The sequence below is a fragment of the Rhipicephalus microplus genome, unplaced genomic scaffold, assembly GCF_043290135.1.
Source record: "Rhipicephalus microplus isolate Deutch F79 unplaced genomic scaffold, USDA_Rmic scaffold_201, whole genome shotgun sequence".
Taxonomy (NCBI): Eukaryota; Metazoa; Arthropoda; class Arachnida; order Ixodida; family Ixodidae; genus Rhipicephalus; species Rhipicephalus microplus.
In genome coordinates this window covers 167,501-175,716 of record NW_027464772.1, presented here as the reverse complement: position 1 = coordinate 175,716, position 8,216 = coordinate 167,501, and the positions used below count along the sequence as shown (strand labels likewise).

Genomic DNA, 8,216 nt, shown 5'->3' with positions numbered 1-8,216 from the left:
GGTTCGCGACGCGTACGCAATAGTGGGAACCGTCGCTCGGATGTTCGTCGTCTTTGGCCGAGCGAGTGCTGGCACTCCGGCGAAGCGAAACGGGGCCGATTCGGGCACGATATCGGCGTATTTCGACGTGCTCGCCGGCGACCGTCGCACGAGTACGGCAAAGCGCGTCTGCCGGGGCGAGGTTTGCGACGCCGACGAAAAAGTGGGAAGCGCCGCTCGGATCTTCGCCGTTTTTGCAGGAGTGAGTGGCGGCCCTCCTGCGAGACCAAGAAGCATCGACTCGCGCACGATATCGGTGTCTTTCGACGTGCCCGCCGGCCACCGCCGCACGAGTACGGCAAACCGCGTATGCCGGGGCGGGGTTGGCGACGCCGACGCAAAAGTGGGAACCGCCACTAGGATGTTCGCCGTTTTTGGCAGAGTGAGTGCTGGCACTCCGGCGAAGCGAAAGAGCGCGAATGCGCCCACGAAAGTGGCGTGTTTGGACGTGCTTGACGACGACCACCGCAGGAAAACGAAAAACCACGTCAGCCGGGGCGAGCGACCCATGGCGGTCTGGGTGCTTATCGCTGCTATTATAGGGGCACCCCGGCAGACGCAAAAAAAAAAAAAAAATTTTTTTCGACATTCTTTTTTGCTCGTCGACCTCGGGTGACCCAGGTCGCAGTGGGAGCCGCGCACGAAAGCGGCGTCGCGAGACGGCTTCGCGGTCGCTAGTCGCACGAGCTCGGCAACCGCGTCTGCCGGGGCGGAGTTCGGGACGCCGACGGCTAAGTGGGAACCGCCGCTCGGATGTTCGCCGTTTGTGGCCGAGTGAGTGCTGGCACTCCGGCGAAGCCAAACGGGGCCGATTCCGGCACGATATCGGCGTCTTTCTACGTGCTCGCCGGCGACCGTCGCACGAGTACGGCAAAGTGCGTCTGCCGGGGCGGGGTTTGCGACGCGTACGCAATAGTGAGAACCGTCGCTCGGATGTTCGTCGTCTTTCGCCGAGCCAGTGCTGGCAATCCGGCGAAGCCGAACGGAGCCGATTCGGGCACGATATCGGCGTCTTTCCACGTGCTCGCCGGCGACCGTCGCACGAGTACGGTAAACCGCGTCAGCCGGGGCGGAGTTCGGGACGCCGATGCGAAAGTGGGAAGCGCCGCTCGGATCTTCGCCGTTTTTGGAGGAGTCAGTGGCGGCACTCCGGTGAAGCCAAGGTGCGCCAATTCGCGCACGATATCGGCGTCTTTCGACGTGCCCGCCGGCCACCGTCGCACGAGTACGGCAAACCTCGTCTGCCGGGGCGGGGTTTGCGACGCCGACGCAAAAGTGGGAACCGCCGCTCGGATGTTCGCCGTTTTTGGCAGAGTGAGTGCTGGCACTCCGGCGAAGCGAAAGAGCGCGAATGCGCCCACGAAAGTGGCGTGTTTGGACGTGCTTGACGACGACCACCGCAGGAAAACGAAAAACCACGTCAGCCGGGGCGAGCGACCCATGGCGGTCTGGGTGCTTATTGCTGCTATTATAGGGGCACCCCGGCAGACGCAAAAAAAAAAAAAATTTTTTTCGACATTCTTTTTTGCTCGTCGACCTCGGGTGACCCAGGTCGCAGTGGGAGCCGCGCACGAAAGCGGCGTCGCGAGACGGCTTCGCGGTCGCTAGTCGCACGAGCTCGGCAACCGCGTCTGCCGGGGCGGAGTTCGGGACGCCGACGGCTAAGTGGGAACCGCCGCTCGGATGTTCGCCGTTTGTGGCCGAGTGAGTGCTGGCACTCCGGCGAAGCCAAACGGGGCCGATTCCGGCACGATATCGGCGTCTTTCTACGTGCTCGCCGGCGACCGTCGCACGAGTACGGCAAAGTGCGTCTGCCGGGGCGGGGTTTGCGACGCGTACGCAATAGTGAGAACCGTCGCTCGGATGTTCGTCGTCTTTCGCCGAGCCAGTGCTGGCACTCCGGCGAAGCCGAACGGAGCCGATTCGGGCACGATATCGGCGTCTTTCCACGTGCTCGCCGGCGACCGTCGCACGAGTACGGTAAACCGCGTCAGCCGGGGCGGAGTTCGGGACGCCGATGCGAAAGTGGGAAGCGCCGCTCGGATCTTCGCCGTTTTTGGAGGAGTCAGTGGCGGCACTCCGGTGAAGCCAAGGTGCGCCAATTCGCGCACGATATCGGCGTCTTTCGACGTGCCCGCCGGCCACCGTCGCACGAGTACGGCAAACCTCGTCTGCCGGGGCGGGGTTTGCGACGCCGACGCAAAAGTGGGAACCGCCGCTCGGATGTTCGCCGTTTTTGGCAGAGTGAGTGCTGGCACTCCGGCGAAGCGAAAGAGCGTGAATGCGCCCACGAAAGTAGCGTATTTGGACGTGCTTGACGGCGACCGCCGCAGGAGTACGAAAAACCACGTCAGCCGGGGCGAGCGACCCACGGCGGTCTGGGTGCTTATCGCTGCTATTATAGGGGCACCCCGGCAGACGCAGAAAGAAAAAAAAAAATGGGGACATGGCGTGCGTCACCGTGCGGCTTCGCAGCGTTGCCGAAGTCGCCGAGCCCTTCGACTGAGCCGAACGGCGGACAGGGAACGTTGGTCGGCCGTTCTAACCTGTCGGTGCCACGCCGAGACGTCGTTAAGGAAAACCGCGTCGTGGGCCTCTACGACGCCGTCGAGTCGTTGTACGTTTGGTGTCCAGCGTGTCGGCGGCGAGTAGCGGACACGTCGTTCACGACTTCGGTCTTTCGCAGTCGACGCGAACTTGCGGAGAGTCGTGGTGCCTCACGTTTTCGGCAGAAACCGCGGCGGAATTTTCCCGTGCGTGCGCGCACGACCTCGGTGCTGTGCCGTCAGCGTAGTGTTGCACAAACTCGTGGCCTACCCAAGGTGCGGTACGTTTGCGGCCGTATCCTCGGTGGGAATTTCGTGAGTAGGGTCGCAAATTCTACGACCTCGGCGGGTTTGAGAGCGACGTAGACTTGTGGCACGCTCAACATGCCACACGTTTCGGGGCACACCCGCGGTGAAATTTTCTCGAGTACGCTCGTATTAGGGCCCAAGGAGGTCTGGGTACTTATCGCTGCTATTATGTGGGGGTTCTCGTGAGCGGCGTACGCGAAAGCGACCGGGTGTCTGATATGCGGCGGGCTTCGGCCTCGTCAAGCGTGTCCTCGGGTCTGCTCCAGGGGAATCCACGGCAGTCGTCTGCAGCCTCATCCGCTTGATGCGTTAGGGGCTGGTTGTCGGACGGTGCCGTTTTACCACGATATCGAGGTGTGTTCCGTGTCGTCCTCGGGCGATTCAGATGCGAAAGCGCCGAAGACGCGGGCGTGACCCGTCGTCTGGCGGCTTTGCAGTCTCGGCTCCGTTGCTAGTTCCGGCCGGTCCACCGACAGTGCAGCGGGCTTGGGCAACCCGCACGGCGCGACCGAGTCGATGCAACGAAAAAGAGCGAGCATGAACGTGCTTCTTGCCGCACGGCTCCCACTCGTCTTTCGGGAAGGTTGTGCCGTAGCGAGCTCGAACGCCGTCATCTCGGAGTGCAAAATAAGCGTGTTGGGGCGCCTGAAGGTGGCCTCCGCCGCACACAGACTGCGTCCGGCCCGCCGAGGGCGAGGACGGACGCGCAGTCGAACGATTACCTGGTTGATCCTGCCAGTAATCATATGCTTGTCTCAAAGATTAAGCCATGCATGTCTAAGTACATGCCGAAATAAGGCGAAACCGCGAATGGCTCATTAAATCAGTTATGGTTCCTTAGATCGTTTCTTCCTACTTGGATAACTGTGGCAATTCTAGAGCTAATACATGCAGTGAGCCTGGAGCCCTTTGGGTAACGGGTGCTTTTATTAGACCAAGATCGATCGGGTTTCGGCCCGTATTGTGTGGTGACTCTGGATAACTTTGTGCTGATCGCATGGCCACGAGCCGGCGACGTTTCTTTCAAGTGTCTGCCTTATCAACTTTCGATGGTAGGTTACTTGCTTACCATGGTTGTTACGGGTAACGGAGAATCAGGGTTCGATTCCGGAGAGGGAGCCTGAGAAACGGCTACCACATCCAAGGAAGGCAGCAGGCGCGCAAATTACCCACTCCCGGCACGGGGAGGTAGTGACGAAAAATAACAATACGGGACTCTTTTGAGGCCCCGTAATTGAAATGAGTACACTCTAAATCCTTTAACGAGGATCAATTGGAGGGCAAGTCTGGTGCCAGCAGCCGCGGTAATTCCAGCTCCAATAGCGTATACTAAAGCTGCTGCGGTTAAAAAGCTCGTAGTTGGATCTCAGTTCCAGACGAGTAGTGCATCTACCCGATGCGACGGCTCGGACTGAACATCATGCCGGTTCTTTCTTGGTGCACTTCATTGTGTGCCTCGAGATGGCCGGTGCTTTTACTTTGAAAAAATTAGAGTGCTCAACGCAGGCGAGTCGCCTGAATAAACTTGCATGGAATAATAGAACAAGACCTCGTTTCTGTTCTGTTGGTTTTTGGAATACGAGGTAATGATTAAGAGGGACGGACGGGGGCATTCGTATTGCGGCGCTAGAGGTGAAATTCTTGGACCGTCGCAAGACGAACTACTGCGAAAGCATTTGCCAAGAATGTTTTCATTGATCAAGAACGAAAGTCAGAGGTTCGAAGGCGATCAGATACCGCCCTAGTTCTGACCATAAACGATGCCAACCAGCGATCCGCCTGAGTTACTCAAATGACTCGGCGGGCAGCTTCCGGGAAACCAAAGTATTTGGGTTCCGGGGGAAGTATGGTTGCAAAGCTGAAACTTAAAGGAATTGACGGAAGGGCACCACCAGGAGTGGAGCCTGCGGCTTAATTTGACTCAACACGGGAAAACTTACCCGGCCCGGACACTGGGAGGATTGACAGATTGAGAGCTCTTTCTTGATTCGGTGGATGGTGGTGCATGGCCGTTCTTAGTTGGTGGAGCGATTTGTCTGGTTAATTCCGATAACGAACGAGACTCTAGCCTATTAAATAGGTGCGGGGTTCCCAGCACCTTACAACCTTCTTAGAGGGACAAGCGGCTCCTAGCCGCACGAAACAGAGCAATAACAGGTCTGTGATGCCCTTAGATGTCCGGGGCCGCACGCGCGCTACACTGAAGGAAGCAGCGTGTCTTTATCCCTGTCTGAAAAGACTGGGTAACCCGTGGAACTTCTTTCGTGATTGGGATAGGGGCTTGCAATTGTTCCCCTTGAACGAGGAATTCCCAGTAAGCGCGAGTCATAAGCTCGCGTTGATTACGTCCCTGCCCTTTGTACACACCGCCCGTCGCTACTACCGATTGAATGATTTAGTGAGGTCTTCGGACCGATGTCCGGCGCGGCCTTTCGGTTGCGCCGGTCTGTTGGAAAGATGACCAAACTTGATCATTTAGAGGAAGTAAAAGTCGTAACAAGGTTTCCGTAGGTGAACCTGCGGAAGGATCATTAACGGATTGTGAAGGGTGAGCGCCTCAGCTGCGTCTGCGCCCGACACTTTCTGCCGCTGACCCCGTTTGGACGCGGGGTCGGCTTTTCCCCACGGGGCTGCCTGAATGTGGAGCGGCACCCCGTGACAAATTGTTGCGCCCAGCGGACGCCAACACCGCGACCTTGGACGGTCGGCCAGGTGGCGGACGCGGGTACAAACGGCGCAACGCACTCATAGGTCGGCTTTCGACCCGCCACTGCACCGTGGCTCGAAGCGCTCGAAATGCGCGACCCGACCGCTGCGGGACCGCCTAGTACTGTAAACAGGAGCGGCGGAGCGCGAACGGCGAGTCGTGGTTACGTCGGTAGAAGGCGAGGCTGCGCGTTCCCGAAACGCCAGCCGAGTGCCCTCCCGACCGTTCGAGCGTGCAAGAACGAGACCCGACAATCGCGCGGCGACTGCCAAGTACGAGAGGAACGGCACAAGCGTCGGCGGTCGGTCAAGGAACTGGCGATGTGACGGGTCCGCTGTGCACCAGTGCATACCGTCCCGCCGTCCGCGGCAAGCGCCTCCGCGTCCTCGGGTGACGGAGGCTGCCGGTCGGTTCTTGCAGGCGAGGGATCTCGCTGGCACCGGTTCGCGTTGACGCGCGGCCGGTCATGGCACGGCGATGCGACGGCCGAGGTGCGCAGTACTCGATGGAGGAACCGCACGCTCCGATGACCGTCCCGCCCTCCGCGGCGTATGCGTACCGACCGTAATGGTTGCAGCAGCGCCGGCCGGCTTTTAAATTCGCCACACGAAACACGGTGCGAGATCGCGGTTAGGGGAGCGTCGACGTTGCCAGGCGTTTTGCTTGCTGCCGAGGGAAAGGCGGCACGGCCACGTCGCGCTCGTCGCGATTAGCGGGTCTGCGCGCTTTGGGAAGGTGCCGCAACGACTTGCCGAAAGAGGAAGCACGGAAGAACGAGGGACTTGGACGTCCCGACAATTGAACGCACTTGCGGCCAGGCCCTTGCTGGCTTCGTTCTTCCGCCTCGAGTAGGCTCGTACGCGGCTCCGGCGCCGAAAGTGGTCCTTGGCACCGACTTCGGTGGACGTGGGAAGTGCCGCGCAAGTACGGCGCGCCTGGCTCCACCTGTTGGCTAAAGTAGGCAGCCGGATCGGCATTTTGGTGTGCGGTGGCAAACCGTGGATGCGAAAAAAGCTTGTGCGATTTCGTGGAACAAAAAGCGGGGGTCCCCCTTTTTATGCGGAGGAGACCGACCCGCCCGCCGTGGTGAACCGCGACGCCACGGTAAAAACGGGAGAGGCTTGTCGATGGGACCGTGCATCCCGCGCTCCACGGAGGCCGGGAGGCGGCCGCCCGAGGAAATGTGTAGCCGTCGAGGCCCGCATCTGTGTGCACTCTTATCCAAATGGGTGTACCGCAGGCATTTTCTGGTTAGGCGGGCCAATGAGAGCGAGCACACAACGATACCTACGGGTCCGGCTTGGAGAACCGGCTTCGACGCCTCCCGAGTATTTATAGAGGGGTGGACCACGAAAGCACTCGCAAGTAGCGGAAGCGAAACGCCGTCCGAAACACACCGTTTGCTCGATTTGCGGCAGCCGAAAAAGGCGCGGCAGAGTTTTGGAGTCCAAGCGTGCGCTGAAAAGCGCCCTTCTTGGCCACTGTTTGGCCGAGTGCCAGAAACGTTTGGTTTTGACTGTACGGAATTGAACAAACACTTTTTCACGACTCTAAGCGGTGGATCACTCGGTTCTCGGGTCGATGAAGAACGCAGCCAGCTGCGAGACTTGGTGTGAATTGCAGGACACACTGAGCACTGATTCTTTGAACGCACATTGCGGCCTTGGGTCTTCCCTTGGCTTCGTCTGTCTGAGGGTCGGATCACATATCAAGAGAGCCTTCGGCGCACAAGGGAACGTGAGCCGTCGACTCGTTTTGACCGCGTCGGCAACACGGACAGCACGCTGAACACCTCACAGCGAGCGCCAACAGCGGCCACTCAAGGGCGAGACGGTGGCGACCGTCGTGCCAGAGCCCAACCGAAACGGGGGCGACCGACTGCATTGAGGATGTGGCACCTCGTTGAGACCGCCGCAGGACTTCGAGTCGGAAGGAAGCCTGCAGGGAAAGTGCGGTCGAGGTTGCGTACTCCTCTCTGCGACCGGGCGCGCAAGAGCTGCGAGAGCCACGGACGCGCAACTTTAACGCACGGTAAACACGAGGAGCGAAAGCCGGCCAGCAAAGCTTCTCCAGCCGTGCGCAAAGTGCGCGAGATCGCAGCCTTGCGTTGCGCTTGTTGCCCTCGAAGTAAGCAGGGTGTCCCGTAGACCGGGCGCTCGAACACGCTGCGGGGCCGTGCCTCCTCCAGGCTTTGCCGCGCGAACAGGGAACGTTCGCGCGCAAAGCGCAGGGAGGTGAGGAGGCTGCGCCCGACGTTTGCGGTTCGCTGCGTACGCGGTTGATGCGGAGAGCACGGCGCGACGACTTGCCGCGAAGCGGAAAAAGTCTCCCGCACGAGTTGGCGAAACGTTGGCGAAGCTTAAGGCGTTCTCGTCGTAGTCCGCCGTCGGTCTAAGTGCTTCGCAGTTCCCGTCCCGTTCAAAAAACTGGGCCACTCCAGTTGGGGCGGGGGCGACGCTACACGAGACGATGCCTCTCGCCAGGCTGCGTGGCTGCCCTTGCGGCGGCGGCGACTGGCCTCGGCGGTGTTTGGGCTTTCGACACGGTCGTTTATCACGCAACTGCTCGGACGACGCACGCGCGCAGCGGAATGCCGCTTGCCAGCCTTGTGAAGA

The 8,216-nt window shown here is 60.0% G+C and overlaps 2 non-coding genes across 2 annotated transcripts; both read left to right on the top strand.

Moving 5' to 3' along the window:
• Positions 1-3,613: 3,613 nt before the first annotated feature.
• On the top strand, positions 3,614-5,428 carry LOC142792028 (small subunit ribosomal RNA). The gene has a single exon (XR_012890592.1). It is a non-coding gene; the product is annotated as a small subunit ribosomal RNA (ribosomal RNA).
• Positions 5,429-7,147: 1,719 nt separating this feature from the next.
• LOC142792011 (5.8S ribosomal RNA) lies at positions 7,148-7,300 on the top strand. The gene has a single exon (XR_012890576.1). It is a non-coding gene; the product is annotated as a 5.8S ribosomal RNA (ribosomal RNA).
• The last annotated feature ends 916 nt before the right edge of the window (positions 7,301-8,216 follow it).